Source organism: Narcine bancroftii, unplaced genomic scaffold, assembly GCF_036971445.1.
Source record: "Narcine bancroftii isolate sNarBan1 unplaced genomic scaffold, sNarBan1.hap1 Scaffold_206, whole genome shotgun sequence".
Taxonomy (NCBI): domain Eukaryota; kingdom Metazoa; phylum Chordata; class Chondrichthyes; order Torpediniformes; family Narcinidae; genus Narcine; species Narcine bancroftii.
In genome coordinates, this window is record NW_027211941.1 from 93,878 (window position 1) to 113,459 (window position 19,582).

General features: G+C 43.0%; 1 long non-coding RNA gene across 1 annotated transcript; it reads right to left on the reverse strand.

The window, feature by feature from the left end:
• Window positions 1-262: 262 nt before the first annotated feature.
• Window positions 263-10,986, reverse strand: LOC138750621 (uncharacterized). Its single transcript, XR_011349424.1, has 3 exons — window positions 10,920-10,986; window positions 3,191-3,271; window positions 263-399 (listed from the first exon to the last, which is right to left on the reverse strand). It is a non-coding gene; the product is annotated as an uncharacterized lncRNA (long non-coding RNA).
• Window positions 10,987-19,582: the final 8,596 nt, after the last annotated feature.

Here is a 19,582-nt window from a genome sequence, read left to right on the forward strand (position 1 = left end):
TGCTCTATTTTGTTAACCTTAATCAAGTCTCCTCTCATTCTCCAACACTCCCATGAAAAATAAAATTCATGTATCCTGTAGTTCGCGAGTCCGGACACCAGGTGGTGGTATTATACCTCTCTCTCTCTATCTCTCTCTCTCCCTAGCTTCATGCATGCAGTACTCGGTGTGAACAGGCGGTGGCAGCACTTTACAGCCCTTGCAATCTGCAGCTTGGACAGGAGATGGTTGGTTTGTACCTTGTGGGCTCTTGCACCAAGATTGAAGATTTGGAGATTTCCCATTGATTGGCAGAGAACATACACGACATCACATCCAACCCTGAGATTCCCTTTTTCCTATGGACACGACCGAATTCCCACGAATGGATTAGGTAATCAATGTTCCCGGGTACACGTCCTATAGAAAAGACAGAAAGTTGGGAAGAGGGGGTGGGGTAGCTCTGTTGGTAAGAAATGAAATTCAGGCGTTTGAAAGGAAAGACATTGAAACAGGTGGGTAGAGTCTGTTTGGATAGAATTAAGAAATTGTAAAGGCATGAGGACCATAATGGGGGTCATTTACAGGCCTCCGAAAAGTAGCTCAGATATCGGTGGCAGTATAAATCAGGAATTAAGAGTGGCATGTCAAAGTGGTAGCAATACGGTAGTTATGGGGGACTTCAACATGAAGGTGGACTGGGATAATCAGACGGGGGCAGGAACACAAGAGAGTGAGTTTATTGAATGTCTACGAGATACTTTCTTGGAGCAGCTAGTGGAGGAACATACCAGGGGGAAGTCGATTCTGGACTTGGTGCTGTGCAGCGACGCAGAGTTAATAAGTGACCTCGATGTAGGGGAGCCATAGGGAATAGTGAGCATGGTATGGTTACTTTTGAGCTGCAATTAGAAAGGGAAAAGGAAAGGAAGTCGGAAGCATCTGTACTGCAGTTAAATAAAGGGGATTATGCAGCTATGAGGGAGGAGCTAGCCAAAATAAAATGGAAAGATACACTAGCTGGGAGGACAACTGGGGAAAATGGCAGGTATTTTTGGACATTTTTTACAGGATTCAAGACAAATTTATTCCAAAGTGGAGGAAAGGCTCTAGGAGATGCAAATGGCAGCCGTGGCTAACTAATGAAATCAAGTGCACTATCAAATCTAAAGGGAGTAAGTATAAGATAGCGAGGCGGAGTGGGAAGTTAGAGGATTGGGAAACCTTCAAAGAGCAGTCATAAGAGAGTGGAAAATGAAGTACGAGAGGAAATTAGCAAATAATATAATGGAGGATAGCAAAAGCTTTTTTAAATATGTGAAGAGGAAGAAATTGGTTCTGTCTACAATTGGTCCATTAAGAATGGAAAAGGGTGGAATTATTACCGGAAACAAGGAGTTGGCTGAGGAATTTAACAAATACTTTGCATCACCAAGGAGGATATAAGTCAAGAGACTTGGGGATCTTTCCTGGGGAAGTAGGGGATCTAATGGATATCCGGATCTAGAAGGAGGAGGTTGTGAGTAAATTGTTGGGACTGAGGGCTGATAAATCCCCAGGGCCTGATGGGCTGCATCCCAGAAGTTGCTATGGAAATTGTGGAGGCACTGGTCGACATTTTCCAAAGTTCCATAGATTCGGGGGAGGTCCCTGAGGATTGGAGTGTGGCTGATGTGGTGCCGATTTTTAAGAAGGGAGGGAGGGAGAAAACGGGAAATTATAGACCGGTCAGCCTGATGTCAGTGGTGGGGAAGATATTGGAATCTATCATAAAAGGAGTAATAGCAGAACACTTAGGCAGAAATAATAGTATAAGGGCTAGTCAGCATGGATTCCTTAAGGGTAAGTCATGCTTGACTAACCTTCTGGAATTTTTCGAGGATGTGACAAAGAGGGTGGACTTGGGAGAGCCAGTGGATGTGGTGTATTTGGACTTCCAGAAGGCCTTTGATAAGGTACCGCACGGGAGACTAGTGGGTAAGATCAGGGAGCATGGTATTGGAGGTAAGGTGCTGACATGGTGCTGATAGGAAATTGGTTAAGAAATAGGAAACAAAGGGTTGGAGTAAGTGGGTCTTTTTCAGGATGGCAGGATGTGACGAGTGGATTGCCGCAGGAATCGGTATTGGGTCCTCAGTTGTTTGTAATTTATGTAAATGATTTGGATGAGGCGATTATTAATAACATGAGCAAATTTGCAGATGACACTAAACGGGGTGGCGGTGTGGGGTGTGAGGAGGATGTCAGGAAAATGCAGAGGGACTTGGACAGGTTGGGGGTGTGGGCTGCTGAATGGAAGATAACGTTAAATGTGAGCAAATGTGAGGTTATCCATTTTGGGGGCAATAATAGGAAAGCTGAGTATTATTTAAATGGAGACAAGCTAGGGAGTGGGGAGGAGCAAATGGATCTGGGTGTACTTGTTCACCGGTCACTGAAGGCTAACATGCACGTTCAGAAAGCTGTGAAATGGGCAAATGGCATGTTGGCTTTCATAAAGAGGGGATTGGAGTATAGGAACAGAGACACCCTTCTGCAGTTGTGCAGGGCCCTGGTGAGACCCCACCTGGAGTATTGTGTCCAGTTCTGGTCTCCAATTTTGAGGAAGGACATACCAGCTATAGAGGATGTGCAGAGCAGATTTACAAGGTTAGTTCCAGGGATGGCGGGGTTGACATATGCTGAAAGGCTAGAAAATTGGACTTGTATCCGATGGAGTTTAGAAGGATGAGGGGGGACATGATTGATGTATACAAAATTATCAGGGGCACAGACAGGGTGAAGTCGGATTACTTGTTCCCAGTGATGGGGGAGACGAGGACTAGAGGGCATAGTTTAAGAATACAGGGTAGGTCCTTTAGGACGGAGATGAGAAAACATTTTTTTACCCAAAGAAGTGTGAATCTGTGGAATGCTCTGCCACAGAGGGTGGTAGAGGCAGATTCGCTGATTATGTTCAAAAGAGAGTTAGATAAGACTCTAGTGGGCAAAGGAGTTAAGGGTTATGGGGATAAGGCTGGAAAGGGGTACTGATAGTAGTGATCAGCCATGATCTGTACAATGGCGGTGCTGGCTCGACAGGCCGAAGGGACTACTCCAGCTCTTATTGTCTATTGAACCATTCCTCCAAGATCCCTCTGTTCCTCAATGCCCTCCCCTTCACTGCATACGTCTTGGTTATTCTTCCCAACATAAAGCACCTCACACTTACCTACATTAAACTCCATCTGCCATCTTTCCAAACAGTCCAAATCCTTTTGTAGTCCATGAAAACCCTCCTCACTCTCCACAACTTGAAAATAAGCAAAATGTATTACGTTATGTTAAGCTTTCCTTTGAAAATTTTAATAAAATTTAATAGAATATTTCAGGCCAATGGGACGCCAGGCATCATTAATCTTTCCATGTACGGCGTGGTCGTGCGTGAAAGTGTGGCCATTTTGGCCAAAAAAGCGCAGTAAAACGAACCGCGATCACAGGAGTGGCCTCCACAGTCGACCCGCAGCAATATCTTTGAGGTAATTTCATGGAAACAAACGACAACTTAAGCAAATATCAAATCTCATTTATAAAAATGGCACTGGCCTTGTCCTTTGACTGTTGGTTCCGTGATTAGACAGGGATGACTTAAAAGTGTGGTGGGGAAAGAAAGTGTTTGAAAACAATGAAATAACAAATGAAGGGCAGGGGAGTGGATGTGGGGTGTGTGGATTTTAGTGAGGCCTTTGACAGGGTTGCCCAGGGTAGATTCATTCTGATAGTCATGAGGCAAAGGATCTGTGGAACCTTGGTTGTGTGGATTCAGAATTAGTTTGCCTGCAAAAAAAGGATCTCAACCTTTATCTTCTCACTCACCTACCACCTAAAGTAATTTCTGAACATTAAGGGATTGCTTCATGTGGTAGGTGAGTGGGAAGGGAAGGTTGAGAATGACGGTTCTAGATTGTTCATATGATTATTTTAAAATAGGGTTTGAACTTTCTTTCCACCCACTTACCACTAAAAGTGGTATGTGAGTGCAAGGAAAAAGGTTGAGAACCATTGGTTTAGTACGTTATATTTAAGGAGTGAATATATGGGCTAGAACAACATCAAGGCCTGAAGGGCCTGTACTGTGCGGTGTTCTCTGGATCTGCTGATCAATGGCCAGGGTTACCCATCCAGTATGGACACTGCAACTGAGTAAGGCAAGAGGAAACTTCTTCAGTATTTCCAGCCCATCTGTAACCATGACCTCAACATCAATATTGGTCTCAGCTCAGAAAAGAACGGGGAGGCCACAACTACAAATCAGAGGTTCAGAGATTGTGGTGGATTGAGAGACAGGATCGCCCTCGCTGGACGGTAAGTCAACTAAATGATGATATTTGGTGTCCAAAATAGGAACTTCTCTTATTTTTGATCATTGAGCCCATGGTAAAACCTTCATTTCACTTCAAGTCACACTTTCCAAGAATGTGTCGACAACATTGAGGACCAGCTGTAGGCCCTGGTGGGTTCACCTTCAAGTCCCAGCAACATCCTAACCAATCTCTGCACTTCTTCAATCACATGGATTCTGCAATTTGGTGACTTGGTCCTCCAAATATGAACCAGCTAAAGCAACCTGTAAAAATCCCGTTTAATCCAAATATTTTTAGTCTCTTCCAGGAAAAATATTCTAGGATCCATTGGGAGTGTTCAAAATTTTAATTTTGGACCAAAATGTATATATTTTGGACAAACCCAAGTAGAATATATAAACATAGAAAAATAGGTGCAGGATTCGGCCATTTGGCCCTTCAAACCTACCCTGCCATTCAATACGATCATGGCTGATCAGTACCCAGTTCCTGCCTTCTCTCCATACCTCCTGATCCCCTTAGCCACGAGGGCCAATTCTAACCTACTCTTGAACATTGACAAGGAACCAGCCTCAACTACTTTCTGTAGCAAAGAATTCCATAGATCCATCATCCTCCAAGAGAGGAAATCTTTCCTCATCTCGGTCCTGAAAACCTTCCCCCAATGCCTGAAGAGGGCGCATAAAATCAGTGAACTGGTGCGGACTCGAAAGGCCAACATGGCCTGTTTCCGCTCCGTAAATGGTTATATGGTTATAGTATGGTTATCCTTAAACTGTAACCCCTGGTTCTGTTTTTCCCAGCATTGCAAACAACCTACCCGCATCTAGTCTGTCTAAACCCTTTAGAATTTTGTTTCTATAAGATCCCCCTTCAATTTCCTAAATTCCAGAGAATACAAGCCTAGTCTATCCAACCTTTTTCATCTGCAAGTCCTTCCATCCCTGGTATCAGTCTAGTGAATCTTCTCTGCACCCACTTCAAGGCGAGGATGTCCTTCCTCGGATTAAAGACCCAAAACGGCACGCAGTATTGCAGGTGTGGTCTCACCAAGGCCATGTATGGCTGCAGCAGGATCTCTGTACTCAAATCCTCTTGCTATGAATGCCTTCCTCACCGCCTGTTGCAACTGCATGCCCACTTTCAACGACTGATGCACAGCAACACCCAAATCTCTATGCATTTCCTGAACAGATACCGTTGAGATAATAGTCCTCTTTCCTGTTCTTGCCTCCAAAGTGGATCACCTCACATTTATCCACATAAAAGAACCTACTTTATTACATCCAAGACAAATCTGATAATGTCAAATTAAATTTATTTAAATTGGGTGTCAAGTATAATCGATGTAAAAAAGATTATATATAACTCCATTAGTGATCACAGACAAAGGAACAGAACCAGGCCACTAGGCCCATCGAGTCTATTCCATAAATCTACACTAAGCTACTCTACACTAGTTCTCATTTTTGGCCTTTCCCCCATAATCGCTTGATGCCCCCACTAATGAGATATTTGTCATTCTTTTTAAAATACTCCCAGCGATCTGGCTTCAACTGCTGCATGCCGCAGTGAGTTCCACACATCCACGACCCTCTGGCTAAAGAAGTTCTTCCTGATCTCTTTTATATGGATAACCTCTCATTTTCAGACTATGAATAGTATTCTGCCTGTTTAATATTTCCACTGGTAGACGAGGCTTGTATTATATGTTATCTTTTCTAATGGAATACAAGACCTCCTTTCTGAATGCCACCATTGAATGCTCGTCATTTTCTAGCCCCAGCTAAAGCCAATCTCAAAGAGCAATTTGAGACTCATCTAATTTTAATTCTAAACTCAATTTCTTCATATAACCCGACAAAAATACCTTAGGATCAAGTGAAAGTTTAAATTTTAATAAGTTCCTTGATTTTATCCCAGAAAGGTTTCACGTAATCAAGTCGAGTGCAAGAAAGAGCCAACTTGCTCATGGCACCTAAAGCATCGATTTACGTGAAACTCCACGTGTTCCACCTACCTACTTCCCTTGCCCATAACCCTCCCACCCCCTCGCATCCATGTACTCATATTCTTTTCTTTGGCTTGGCTTCGCGGACGAAGATTTATGGAGGGGGTAAAAAGTCCACGTCAGCTGCAGGCTCGTTTGTGGCTGACAAGTCCGATGCGGGACAGGCAGACACGATTGCAGCGGTTGCAAGGGAAAATTGGTGGGTTGGGGTTGGGTGTTGGGTTTTTCCTCCTTTGCCTTTTGTCAGTGAGGTGGGCTCTGCGATCTTCTTCAAAGGAGGTTGCTGCCCGCCAAACTGTGAGGCGCCAAGATGCACGGTTTGAGGCGTTATCAGCCCACTGGCGGTGGTCAATGTGGCAGGCACCAAGAGATTTCTTTAGGCAGTCCTTGTACCTTTTCTTTGGTGCACCTCTGTCACGGTGGCCAGTGGAGAGCTCGCCATATAACACGATCTTGGGAAGGCGATGGTCCTCCATTCTGGAGACGTGACCCATCCAGCGCAGCTGGATCTTCAGCAGCGTGGACTCGATGCTGTCGACCTCTGCCATCTCGAGTACTTCGACGTTAGGGGTGTAAGCGCTCCAATGGATGTTGAGGATGGAGCGGAGACAACGCTGGTGGAAGCGTTCTAGGAGCCGTAGGTGGTGCCGGTAGAGGACCCATGATTTGGAGCCGAACAGGAGTGTGGGTATGACAACGGCTCTGTATACGCTTATCTTTGTGAGGTTTTTCAGTTGGTTGTTTTTCCAGACTCTTTTGCGTAGTCTTCCAAAGGCGCTATTTGCCTTGGCGAGTCTGTTGTCTATCTCATTGTCGATCCTTGCATCTGATGAAATGGTGCAGCCGAGATAGGTAAACTGGTTGACCGTTTTGAGCTCATATAACCTCATCTTAAATGACAGAATTGACCCTGGCGCAACTTCTTCCAGTAGATCATTCCACTCAGCCACCACTCTGAGTGAAGAAGCATCCTCTTGTATTACTTCTCAAGTTTTGCCCCTTAACTTATGACCCCTTGTTCCAATCTCTGCTCCCCTTAGGGGAAAGAGCCTATTCACAGCTACTCTATCTATTCCCTTGATAATTTTAAATACCTCTATCAAATCCCCGCTCAACCCTCTACGCTCCAATGAATGAAGTTCCAGTCTACTCAATCTTTCTACATATTCAAAATACTGCAATCCAGGCAACATTTTCGTCAAACTTCTTTGCACTCTCTCAACCTTATTGATATCCTTCCTATAATTTTGAGTCCAGAACGGCATACAATACTCCAAACTTGGCCTCACCAACACTCTGAACATCACCTTCCCAGATCCTATATTCCATGCTATGATTTATAAAGGCCAGCGTACCCAAAGCCTTCTATCTCCATGGGAATCCACCTTCAAATTTAAAACTAATTTGGCAGGGGGAAGGGAACAGGACTGATAGGGAAGCAGATAGGAGAGTGAATATAGCGGTGGTTCTGTTAGACGGTGAAACAATAAGGAAAAAGGGAACTAAAAGTGATAGGAGAGTAGGGGCAAGTGCATCGAGAACAAAGGTGGAGGGAGAAAGGAGATATGGTATCAAGGTATTGTGTATGAATGCACAGAGTGTAAGGAATAAAATGGATGAGCTTGAGGCGCAAATGGCAATGGGAGGTTATGACATTGTCGGAGTTACGGAGACATGGCTGCGGGAAAGGCAGGATTGGGAAATCTATGTTCCCGGGTACACGTCCTATAGAAAAGACAGAAAGTTAGGAAGAGGAGGTGGGGTAGCTCTGTTGGTAAGAAATGAAATTCAGGCGTTTGAAAGGAAAGACATTGAAACAGGTGGGTAGAGTCTGTTTGGATAGAATTAAGAAATTGTAAAGGCATGAGACCATAATGGGGGTCATTTACAGGCCTCCGAAAATTAACTTAGATCTCGGTAGAAGTATAAATCAGGAATTAACAGTGGCATGTCAAAGTGGTAGCAATACAGTAGTTATGGGGGACTTCAACATGAAGGTGGACTGGGATAATCAGACGGGGGCAGGAACACATGAGTGAGTTTATTGAATGTCTACGAGATACTTTCTTGGAGCAGCTAGTGGAGGAACATAGCATGGGGAAGTCGATTCTGGACTTGGTGCTGTGCAGCAAGGCAGAGTTAATAAGTGACTTCGATGTAGGAGAGCCATTAGGGAATAGTGAGCATGGTATGGTTACTTTTGAGCTGCAATTAGAAAGGGAAAAAGAAAGGAAGTCGGAAGCATCTGTACTGCAGTTAAATAAAGGGGATTATGCAGCTATGAGGGAGGAGCTAGCCAAAATAAAATGGAAAGATACACTAGCTGGGAGGACAACTCGGGAAAATGGCAGGTATTTTTGGACAATTTTTTTACCGGATTCAAGACAAATTTATTCCAAAGTGGAGGAAAGGCTCTAGGAGATGCAAATGGCAGCCGTGGCTAACTAATGAAATCAAGTGCAATATCAAATCCAAAGGGTGTAAGTATAAGATAGCGAAGCGGAGTGGGAAGTTAGAGGATTGGGAAACCTTCAAAGAGCATCAGAGGGTAACTAAGAAAGTCATAAGAGAGGGGAAAATGAAGTACGAGAGGAAATTAGCAAATAATATAATGCAGGATAGCAAAAGTTTTTTTAAATATGTGAAGAGGAAGAAATTGGATCGGTCTAAAATTGGCCCATTAAGAATGGAAAAGGGTGGAATTATTACCGGAAACAAGGAGTTAGCTGAGGAATTTAACAAATACTTTGCATCTGTCTTCACCAAGGAGGATATAGGTTATGGTCAGTTAGGGGGTAGTGGTCATGCGGTATCAAGAGACTTGGGGAACTTTCCTGGGGAAGTAGGGGATCTAATGGATATCCGGATCTAGAAGCAGGAGGTTGTGAGAAAATTGTTGGGACTGAGGGCTGATAAAACCCCAGGGCCTGATGGGCTGCATCACAGGGTACTTAAAGAAGTTGCTATGGAAATTGTGGAGGCACTGGTTGACATTTTCCAAAGTTCCATAGATTCGGGGGCGGTCCCTGAGGATTGGAGAGTGGCTGATGAGGTGCCGATTTTTAAGAAGGGAGGGAGGGAGAAAACGGGAAATTATAGACCGGTCAGCCTGATGTCAGTGGTGGGGAAGATATTGGAATCTATCATAAAAGGAGTAATAGCAGAACACTTAGGCAGAAATAATAGTATAAGGGCTAGTCAGCATGGATTCCTTAAGGGTAAGTCATGCTTGACTAACCTTCTGGAATTTTTCGAGGATGTGACAAAGAGGGTGGACTTGGGAGAGCCAGTGGATGTGGTGTATTTGGACTTCCAGAAGGCCTTTGATAAGGTACCGCACGGGAGACTAGTGGGTAAGATCAGGGAGCATGGTATTGGAGGTAAGGTGCTGACATGGATAGGAAATTGGTTAAGAAATAGGAAACAAAGGGTTGGAGTAAGCGGGTCTTTTTCAGGATGGCAGGATGTGACGAGTGGATTGCCGCAGGAATCGGTATTGGGTCCTCAGTTGTTTGTAATTTATGTAAATGATTTGGATGAGGGGATTATTAATAACATGAGCAAATTTGCAGATGACACTAAACGGGGTGGCGGTGTGGGGTGTGAGGAGGATGTCATGAAAATGCAGAGGGACTTGGACAGGTTGGGGGTGTGGGCTGCTGAATGGAAGATAACGTTAAATGTGAGCAAATGTGAGGTTATCCATTTTGGGGGCAATAATAGGAAAGCTGAGTATTATTTAAATGGAGACAAGCTAGGGAGTGGGGAGGAGCAAATGGATCTGGGTGTACTTGTTCACCGGTCACTGAAGGCTAACATGCACGTTCAGAAAGCTGTGAAATGGGCAAATGGCATGTTGGCTTTCATAAAGAGGGGATTGGAGTATAGGAACAGAGACGCCCTTCTGCAGTTGTACAGGGCCCTGGTGAGACCCCACCTTGAGTATTGCACCCAGTACTGGTCTCCAATTTTGAGGAAGGACATACTAGCTATAGAGGATGTGCAGCGCAGATTTACATGGTTAGTTCCAGCGATGGCGGGGTTGACATATGCTGAAAGGCTAGAAAAACTAGACTTGTATCCGATGGAGTTTAGAAGGATGAGGGGGGACATGATTGAGGTTTACAAAATTATCAGGGGGATGGACAGGGTGAAGTCGGATTACTTGTTCCCAGTGATGGGGGAGACGAGGACTAGAGGGCATAGTTTAAGAATACAGGGTAGGCCCTTTAGGACGGAGATGAGAAACATTGCTTTACTCAGAGAAGTGTGAATCTGTGGAATGCTCTGCCACAGAGGGTGGTAGAGGCAGATTCGCTGATTATGTTCAAAAGAGAGTTAGATAAGACTCTTGTGAGCAAAGGAGTTCAGGGTTATGGGGATAAGGCTGGAAAGGGGTACTGATAGTAGTGATCAGCCATGATCTGTGAAATGGCGGTCACTTAAGGCTCGACAGGCAGAAGGGCCTACTCCTGCTCCTATTGTCTATTGAACCATTCTTCCAAGATCCCTCTGTTCCTCAATGCCCTCCCCTTCACTGCATACGTCTTGGTTATTCTTACCAAAATAAAGCCCCTCACACTTACCTACATTAAACTCCATCTGCCATCTTTCCAAACAGTCCAAATCCTTTTGTACTCCATGAAAACCTTCCTCACTCTCCACAACTCTTGAAAATAAGCCAAATGTATTACGTTATGTTAAGCTTCTCTTTGAAAAATTTAATTTCACATGCATTAAATGCGTACGTAAATTTCTCATTCAAAGATAATGAAAAATTAATACATAGTATTTTTTTTAAATTCCCCCTGCCCAACAACCCAATAGAAAAGATAGATAACATCTGGAAAGTATTTATTAAAAAATTACTAAAAAACTATCAAATAAAATCTAACAAATTTTCTTGATTTTAGGAGTCAGAAGGTTCAGGTTGGGCGATTACAACTTAATTCCTACAGTTTATAAATAGGATTCCCAAATCTTTCCAAAAATTTCAAATTTGTTACGTAAATTACATGTAATTATTTCAAGTGTCAAGGGACTTGGGGGGGTTCTCGTTCAGGAAAACATAGTGAGTGGGTAACCACCAGGTTGGATCGGCAGGAAAAGAAAGCAAATTCTATGTTGGCCTTTGTTTCAAGGGTAGGGAGGTGTTGATGGGGCATGGGAGAGACCTCATTTGGACAACTGCGAAGTCTATCTTAAAAAGGATGTGCTGATGTTGGAGAGAGAGCAGAGATTTACCAGGATGATATATCTCCACTCTTCATTGGAGTATAGAAGAAGGAGAGGAGATTTCAGAAACCTTTCCAATGCTGAAAGGATTGGACAGTAGATGTGAATAATGTTTCCCTTGGATAAAAAGACATTGTCTTAGAATTGGAAGGTACCTATTTAAAGCAGATGAGAAATTTATTTCACCAGAAGGTCATGGAATTTGTTGCTGGATTGTTGAGAGAGTTTAAGTGGTGGGGGGGGGGGGGGCGGAATTAATAGATGTTTAATGAGTCAGGGTATCAAGGGATCAGGGGAAAAAGCCATAACTTGGAATGAGAGGCGAGAACTGTTTAGATCAGGGGATAGCAGACACAGTGGGCTGAATGGCCAACTTCTGTTCCTTGTGATTTGACACCATTTTAACTAATGTTCCTTTGAGAATTTTAACATCCATCCATATGTCCTCTGTATTTTGGATGTGAAACAACGGCTGTGCAGGAGAAGCCAGTGAGTTGGTGAGACCAATTGCTCTTCAGACTGGAGGCCTGTGATGAGAGATGTGCCTCAGGGATAGGTGCTGGAACAATAATGTGGTGAATTGGATTAGCAAGTTGGCAGGTGACACCAAGAACGGAGGAGTTGTGGACAGCCAAGAAATCTTGCAGAAGGATCTGGACCAGCTGGAGAAAGGGCAGATGGAATTTAATACAGACAAGTGTGAGGTGTCACATTTTGAAGGGCAAACCAAGAAAAGATAGACACGGTGAACGGTCGGGCACTGAGGAGTGAGGTTGAACAGAGGGACATGGTAAACGGGTGTCATTCCATGTAAGTGCTGTCACAGGTGGATTTGGGCGGGAATTGAAGATACCCAAGTTAACTAAAATTGAAAATTGTAAATGGGGCAAAAAAAGGGATCTATTTCAGAAATGATTGTGACAACAGAAAATGGCTAAACCAACTTTAGATTAAATGAGAGATTCTTCTTTAGAATTAACCCAAGAAGAACGGACTACTTACTATGTGTGAAGATGGTGGATTAAATTGATGAATGTGCGATATAATTGGGTGAATTATAATTTTTTTTTACATCAGTTGTATTTAACTCCAGGAAAAAAAGATAAGGATTTAGTAATTCAGACTAATGTTTTCATTGTGGGATTCAAATTAATACTTTTTTTTGTCTGTCTGGTTGTGTGATAAAGTTAAGCCTTTGAGGATTTATTTGAAACTACTTTAAACAAACTCTTTTTATGTTCGATCCACTGCTTTTTCTAATGCGGTATATTACAACTTGATCAACGGGATAAAGAATGGATAAACCTCAAATTGAGTTTATTCAGTTAGTATTAGCAGTGGCCAGTAAATGCATTGCGATGACGTGGAAAATTAGGTTTGGTGTTTTCATTCTGCCGCAACGAATTGATATGATTTTTCTCTCCCTCAGTCGAGGGAGTTTGGGGGGGGTAATTATGGGGAGGGGGGATGGAATATAGTTTTTTTTTGGGAGGTTGGTTTATTTTGTTTACTATGTATTTTATATGTTCATAAATAAAGTTTAAAAAAAGATACACAACCAGTGTTTCAGGCTTGTGCCTTTTAACAGGGCTACGAGTATCTGTACTCTATAAAGGTTCACTGCTTGATCAGATGAGCTTCTCCAGCATTTGTGTCCTTACAGAATTTGGTTGAGTTACTATATGTGGACATCAGGTCATTTTTTCACCCTTAAACTGTCCATCCACACAGACAGGAACTTCTTTTTCCCACAACTAGCCTCATTTGGTGAAGTGTGTGGAATATTAGCTGTAGAATATCTTCTTCTGGGAATTATGATGAAGAAACCATCACACAGACTTTGCCAGAAAGCTGGGAAAGAGAGTTAAAAAGCACATTCCAGACAGGGATCAATTCTCACCTCCTCTACTGAGCCATACATATCCAAATGCCTGCCTGATCTTCAAAACAATGGTGCAAATTGTTAGACCTGATCCAAAGGCTGCAATAAGCCCCCAGCACCACTCAGACCCTGAATGGTATTGTTTCTGCTTTGAAGTGAAGAATTTAAGACTGCTATGAAATTAAGACATTTGGGTAAATTGGAAACCAGAAATCAGGCAGGGAGAGAATGATTACTAACGTGAACTGTGAGCAACTCTTCCAGACTCCTGTTGATTTTTTTGTGTTCCCTCACCCTAACTGGTACATGAGATTAGATGACCAACAAGAAGTCCTTTCCTTGTCTTTAGGAAGAGGATATGCAAAATGTAAAATACAGTGGCAGATAGAACAGTAACAGGTCATAACAAGCCCTGACCATCTGAAACAGGTCATGGGAATATAAATTTATTCAGTAATGTAGAAATGACTGCAAAAGCTGAGAAATTAGGAATTCATAAACTGAGGCAAAGATGGGATGGAGATTTGAACATAGAAAATGGACTGATCGTTATAAATGAGATAGACTGGTTCAATACAATTTTACTCACCAGACACCTCAAAAGAAAATACATGGAATCGGATTTGTTTCAAATGTTAACAAGTCATTTGTACTTTTCTGCATTTGATTGGCAATGTCCTAAAGTTGGGCAGCTTGGTTGAAATAAGTATTTTTTTTAAAATTCCCACAGGATCCATGAGAAAGAGATGTTAAGGAATTAAATTTAAATTAGAACTGAATATTTACCAGGTTTAAATTGCTGCAAATTGTACAGCTAGAAAGTGCGTGGCCATATCTTGCAAACTGGCTGAGGTTCGGAACTGTTCACCACAAGAAAATAATGTATCGTTCACGAGATGAACATTCTATCTTAGGAGCCCACATTTCCTAAAGGTGGGTTGAAGTGAAGTTTTGAAATATTCACAATATTATGGTTAAATAAAACATCTGTTGAAGATCTCTGGTCCCTCATATGGGATGTGGAGAGGGTGGGTCTGGGTAGATCTCAATTTGTATTAATCAACCACATGTATCGGGATTTGAATTATATTCTTGTAAAATTAACAAGAATATAACTAACTCTTAAAAATTAATTAAAAAAAAAAAACCCTGACCCACACAAATGCCCCTGTTCACCTTGCCATTTTGTAAAAGGTGATGGGGGGAAAATCCTGACACAAGGGACAGATTTGAACCTGGGTCACTGTCATTTTCTGTTAAACATGCCAAGATCAAAATTCGACTGACTGTCCTGTAACATAGTGCAATATTACACACACGTAAGGTAAGATGGTTACATCAGTAAAAATTAAATGAAATGCTTCTTACAGTCAAGAGCAAAAGAATTCCCTGCAGCCTCCAAACCAGCCCTTGCCCACAAATAACACCCCCGCCCCCCTCCCCACCCCAATTCTGGGATCAAACCATCAGCAGCCTACACTTTGTTGGAATCTAGGGGTTAAAACATTATGAAAGAAATGATTAATTAATAAGTTGATATGTACTGCATGGTTCAGGGAAAAAGAGGAATGTGATTAAGTGGCAATCACAGCATGGAGCGAAGTTGGCTGAGCAAAATTGTCTGCTCCCAAATACAGGGAGAGGAAATTCATAAAACGATTTAGGAGGAAAGCTCCAACTGAAGGAGGTGGTGAGTAGCACAGGAGACACAGGCCAGACCAGAACAAAGAATGGCCTGCAAGAAACCAAGGGAATGGAAAACCAGTCTAGGAGGAAGATTAAGGCATGAGGAGGTGTTAAAGAGAACAGCAGAAATTGGCCAGATAGGAACAGAATGGTGATTAGAAATATCTGGTGATGAATTAATTTCTGATCAAAACAACAGGATAGTCTGGCCTGGAGGATTAAGATGGGAGCGCTACACCCCAGATATCTGCAAAACAGGAGATGACTTGTGATAACCCTTATGCAAAAAGATCTAGCAAAGGAAGCCAACTTTTGTTCTGTATGATAAGGTTGATCTATATAAACTGAGCCAACTGGACAATAGGGGTCAGTCTTGGGGAATAGCTCACTGTGCAGGTGACCTATGAACTAACGACTGACCCAGAGCTCTGTTAAGTTTTATTCTTGTGCTGGGTAATAAATTGACTGTTGAACCGAATACCTTCTCCTATCACTTCATTCAAAGAACACGCTGGACTCAGACCACATACAGACTAAATTAAGAGTAAGGGAAAGCCAGAGTCCGACAACTTCAGAGCCAAACCTCAGGCACAAACATCCCAAAACCATCATCCCAAGACAAGAGCTAAAGTTGCAGGCACCGTAAACCACACACATTAAAACAACACATTTCTCTGGCTCAATACCCACGAACCACATGGAACACCAGTTTGCAAACGACCCACAAACACCGGATTCCTTTCACCCCAACAACTCAAAGAACCACCCCAGAAAAAGCAGCCACAGTAAAACCAGGCTTCCTACCTTCCTCTGATGGCAGCATCACCTCATCTCTGCCTGAAACCTGCAAGTGACTAGAGTGGGGCTGTTTTAAACCCTGAGCTGGAATCAGGAGGACAATTAATTCAGGTGTGAAATATCTCAGTAAATTGTGGCTGGCCCTTTAAACAAGGCCCATCTCCGCCCTTCAAGAGAGCTGCAATTAAGGGAATAGCACCTTTTTAATTTGGAGTGGGAGTTAAAACAGTTTTCTCACCTGTGGCATTGAGATGTTTGAGGAGATGATACCTCTAGATAGGGGAGTGTTAGAGCTTTATGAGAGATTTGTTTGTTTGTGGGGCTTGTCTTTTGAATTTTGGTTTGGAAGCCTTTTGTGGTCTATGACAGCTGAAAACTAAGCAAACTAGGGTTTTCTTTGATCCTGATGGTTGTGCAGCAGTTCAAACTTCTCAAATGCAGAATTTGAGCTGTTTGCTCTCCCAGTGCCCTAGAGCATTGGTTTGGGAATATTTATGCCACAGGTGGTGTTATGGTCCTGTTAAGTCAATGACTCTGGATCAAATCTGGCCCCGTCTGTAAGGGGTTTGTGTGTTCACCCACTCTTCAGTGGAGGTGGCAGGTTAACAGGGGTTTGTGGGGGGGAAAATCGCAGGTGAATGAGGGGGAATGCACAGAGCTGGTGGGGTGAATAGGAGTGTGAGGCAGTTGTTGGCGAAGGAGAGTGTGTTGCAGGGATGTGTAGCTAAGGACTCACCATCCAATCTCAGACCAGAGTGAAACAGGATTCTTATCGTGCTCACAAATTCCTTCGTCACTCCTCAAACGATGATCAGTATTCTGACTCAAGCGTTTTCTGGCCTTGTGACGACAAGCGGGCCTAACGTTCCAATGGCAAATGAGGCAGGGAGGATGTTTCCTGTAATAGAGGTAGTAAAAGTTCCATTAGAGAGGAATACGTTGCCTTTAACTGATAACATGCGGTGGGGTCTCGGTACATTTGGTGATGTCTGGGATCTCTCTATCAATATAAAAAATGAAAATCAAGGCTGGGTCTCTCTGTGGGGGGGGGGGGGTATCTAATATTTGCTTGTCATAATCTAATTCATCCCAACTGGCAGTGCGGGCTTTGTTCCCCAAGGCATCCGTATTGGCTGTCCATGGACCATCTCTATCCCAATGCAGTCCTCAGTGTCTCTTGCATTTAAATCAATGATGGCATCAGCACCTTTTGGCCAATTTTAGCTGTGTTTACTCAGTCAATCTGGCCAGTTTAGTTTTTCATTCAGTACTGGTGTCTGGGGTTAATGGGAGTAGTGGATGATTGATAATTCCTGAAATAATTCTTCATTCATCTTTTTTTTTTTAATTATTTAATTTCACATATGCATTAAAAACTAATTTTTTATTTGAAATAACATCAAATGAATGCATAGTGATTTAAAAAATTAACCCCTTGTCTTGGGATGATGGTCTTGGGATGTTTGTGCCTGAGGTTTGTCTCTGAAGTGGACGCTGCTGATGGATTGATCCCAGAATGGGGGGGGGGGGGGGGGTGTTTGTGGGCAAGGGCTGGATTGGAGGAATTCTCTTGCTCTTGACTGCAAGAACCATTTCATTTAATTTTTCCTGATGTAAAGAAAAAAAGAAAAAACATCTGGATAGTATTTATAAAAATTTACCAAGCCTTTCAAATAAAATCTAACATCCTAAATTTCTTGATTTTAGGAGTCGGAAGGTTCATGTTGAGCTTCCAAGTTACTGCCACACATTTTACCCCTAGAACAATTACAGCACAGAAACAGGTCATTTGGCCTTTCTCGTCTGCTCTGAACTAAATACTCTCCTCCAGTACCACCTCTCTGCATTCCCCACCCCTCCAATTTTCTCTTAAATGACAAAATGGACCCTGCTGCCACTATTTCTCCCGGAAGCTCACTCCACTCAGCCACCATTGAGTCAAGAAGTTCCCCCTCACGTTACTTCAAAACTTTTGCCTCTTAACTCAAGACCTCTTGTTTCAATCTCTCCCACTTGCAATGGAATTGCCTATCCACATCAACTCTATCCATCCTTCTTGTAATTTTAAATACTCTACCAAATCCCCTCTCGGCTTTCGAGTTGACAGGAATGCACTCATGGATGGTTGGATGAATTCTCTTGGGAAGAGTTCATAGTGGCTCAAAAGTGCTTGATTAGATGCAAGGAGAGCTGCCACTGAATGTTGCATGTATTTGGTTCTGGGTTTCGAAGGTACCTCAGCTCTCTCTCTTTTGTACTCGGTCCAAAAGACATTGCTGATCTTATTTGGAATTAGACCAGTTTCAATGAAGCAATGCTGAAGATTTTTGCTGGGGGGGGGGGGGGGGAATAAGCATTGCATTAAATTAAGCTGCGGCTGGTCATCCTTAAGTGTTGATCTGCAGTCCAAGTCTGGTGAGCTTTCTGGGATGGGCTAACGTTCCAGGCAACTCCTTCTTCACACAACAGGATTCAACATTTAATAGGACGGGGGGTGGGGGAATAATCTTGGGTTAAGTTCCATTTGTGTTTTAGTTCATAAAGCCCATTGGATTTTGACTTCTATCGGGAGCACAGTGGGATATGAACAACATTTCTTGTTGTTTTCAGAGTATATCTTTCCCCTGGTTTATAATTCTTTGTGTGAATCATTTTTTTACTCCTGTCCAAGTTAGTAACAGGAAACACTGTGGGAGTGGGACGCTGTTTCATCGCTGGTAAAGTCCAACAACTGGTGAAACATTGACATGATTGAAGCTCTCTGGAAGGCAGGTTTCCAATTACTGCAGGTAACTTTCAGTTCAAGATCTTTCACCCCATCTTCCTCACTCGTGCACAGTGTCACGGCCGTCAATGACGGAGGGAGGAAAGTTGGTTTGAAAATGAGCAAATTGTTTACGTCAGAGCCAAGTCTGAAACCACCTTTTATTGAATCAAGTGAGATGCAGGACTGGTCACGGTGGCTGCTGGGAAGCACATGCAGATAGCCTTGCCCACAAGGAATCTTTTGAGTCCTCATTCTCAACATAGGGTGGCAGTGTCCTAGGGTCTCCTTCTTTCGCCTCGTCTTCCTTAATCATCTGAAGCCTGATTTCTTTCCCCTCTCATTCAGCCTGCATTATTTTCTGCATCCTCTCCCTGTTACTCCCTTGCTTTCTGTTCCCTTCATTTTCTCCCTCATCATTAATTTTAGCAAAGATGACTGGCTTGGTTTAGTCTGTAACATGTTTGAGTTTCAAGTGGAACATTTAACGTGGGATCAGTGCTGTTTTGAAATATTAGCAGAATAGAGGGCGACACCAGTCACTAATGGATAGAAGAGAAAAAGATCCCCCTCTCTCTGGTAAGGTCGTGGGCAAGAGACCTAAGAGAGGAACAAGTCTGAATAAACATCTTTCCTGATTAACTGTGTCCGGTGCATTGATTGAGTGGTGCTGTTGCAGCAGACCCCACTCTTATCCATAATTGATTGGAAACTAATCTATGGTCACTGGACCCAAAATGTTCACATACACGTTTTACCTCTCTAACTATTACAGCATCGAAATAGGCCAACTTGGCCCTTCGAGTCCACGCCGAACACTTTGTCCTACCTCATCCCATTGACCTACACTCGCCCCTTGACCCTCCATTCCTTTCCTGTCCAAA